Genomic DNA, 2,418 nt, shown 5'->3' on the forward strand with positions numbered 1-2,418 from the left:
CGCACCTACAATATTTCATTATTCAGATACATATACTATAACATAGTACAATAACCTCTAAGTATGAAAACTACAACCAACATCCTTTAATAAAGTCTATAAATAAAAAATTGGAAAGGAAACAATAAATAAAAAATACAATCCATTTATTCCAATTACAACACAATTATAAAATTAACACATATGCAAATAAGTTAATCATGAACGAACCACTTTAATGCCTTACAAAACATAACAATTCCACATTCGTATAACAATTCAGCATATTTAATAAAGTCTAATCATCGTTTCCGAACGTTGGGCAACACTTACGAATACGTGAAATTTCGACAATTTTCGCTGACGTTGCACAACACTATTATTATCACAGAACGCACACAGACACAAAATGTTGAATAAAATAGACAACGCAAACTTATTCTATGCATTTCGTATTCGCGTGTTAAGCTATTTCGAACTCTAATGACTTATAAATAGGGTGGAAAATGTCCTAATGTGTTTGTTGTATGTATTTGCAATGTATAAAGTCATCGACCCGTATACGAACCTACCTCAATGCGAAAAATATAAGTGTTGCTAAGCATTTGTGTTGCAATTTGATCATTTTGTTGATACACCTGTCGATTGTTAGATTTTACTGGAAACATCAATAGATACTTGGTAATACGAGAAATATATGGAACTGTTACTTTGTCTGTTTGTCTCTGACCTTTTTAAAGTGAAACTTTTATTACATCGTCTCAAACTTTTTGGTCTGTGTAGCGCATGTCGCGTGACGATACGTACGATAATTATCGTACAAATACGATAATTTTTAGTTAAATGTGTATAGTGTGAAAAAAAGTTTCACATTTACCGTGGTTTCATAAAACCACACATTTTTTTTATTATCTTCTTATACATATTCAGTTCATTCATTTCGATTAATGATGATAAGAAAGGCCATTTTATATTGAAAATTTAACTTATAGGGGTTGAAAATTGAAATAGGGGATGGATTTCTAGGTCTTTTTATGGCGGGAAAATATTGAAGGTCCTATTGTCCTTAAATATATTTGTTGCAATCAAATATGTATTTTTACTTTTTAGTCAACAAGTTTTTGAAGGATTTTACTACTAACGATTTTAGTAAGTAGGTAGTAATATTTAATAGTTAAACTGGTAAGTTTTCATACGATTTTAAAATTAAGCTCCAAGGCATCAGGGGGTGTAACTCAGTGGTAGAGTGTCTGCTTCGCATGCTGAAAGTCCTGGGTTCAAATCCCAGCACCTCCAAACACATTACTTTTATATTATTTAAAATAAGTGATACTTAATTTTTATTAATAATAGTACTAAAAAATTAAAATAATTATTAAGTATTTTACCCATCGTGATTTTCACCGCTTTTGTTCAACTAATTAAAATTGCATTAAAAAGGGCAGTTTTTACACAAAAGAACAAAAAATATGAATATTTTTAAGTTGTTAGCAGGTTTTATATTTAGAACATAATAATTATCTTATATAGCTGCTAAACTTGTTTTTCATTATATGTATTTTCAATTTATGTAGGTATTTATAAAATGGTTCCAAACTTTAACTTATGCATAGTAACTTACCTATTCATTATGTGCATAAACCTACTATTAAATTGTCTTTTCGATTTGACTGTTTCACAATTATTATATTATATTCATTTATAAATATTATGTCTTACCTTATTAAGGCCTAACTCCAATGATGACCTAACATATAACAACATAGTACAATAATTTCCAACTAATCAAATACCCAACTATGGTAAAAAGCAATGTAAAAAAATATGTAAATTATGGTTGGTGAAGTAACAATATTATGTCACTATTGTAAATTGTAGGAAGCATTGTGTAACTTGACTCGTGTATGCCTACTTCTAGATTTTATTGACTATTTTCTTTTTTCAACCGACTTTAAATAAAGGAGGAGGGTTTCAATATTTTTTTGTGTATTTTTTATCGCAACTTTCGACTGGGTGAACCGATTTTCATGATTCTTTATTCTTGTTCTTACAATTTAAAGGCGGTTTAGTTTTTTGTTAAAAAAGAATTGGAATTTAAATTATATACTCAAACTCAAACATTCATTTATTCTATTAGTCTACTATTTATTAGCACTTTCGAATCGTCATTACATAAGTATTTTTAACATTTAGGTACTACCGATTCGGAAAGATCTATGGAGAAAAACCGACAAGAAACTCCATAACATATATTTGGATATTGTAATACTGAAATGTATGTGTGTTTGTGATACAGCACCTAAACGGATTTAAGTACATTGAATACGGATTCTTTGATCGAAAATTCGAAACCGTCTTTTGATATGTTTTTAGCTAAGTTTGCTGGAAGTCGAATCAATTGTCTACATGATATATATTCATTGGAAATAGAGTGTTAAT

The 2,418-nt window shown here is 29.0% G+C and overlaps 1 non-coding gene across 1 annotated transcript; it reads left to right on the top strand.

Moving 5' to 3' along the window:
* The first annotated feature begins 1,203 nt into the window (after positions 1-1,203).
* Trnaa-cgc lies at positions 1,204-1,275 on the top strand. The gene has a single exon. It is a non-coding gene; the product is annotated as a tRNA-Ala (tRNA).
* Positions 1,276-2,418: the final 1,143 nt, after the last annotated feature.

This window comes from Colias croceus, chromosome 15, assembly GCF_905220415.1.
Source record: "Colias croceus chromosome 15, ilColCroc2.1".
In the NCBI taxonomy this organism is placed as follows: domain Eukaryota; kingdom Metazoa; phylum Arthropoda; class Insecta; order Lepidoptera; family Pieridae; genus Colias; species Colias croceus.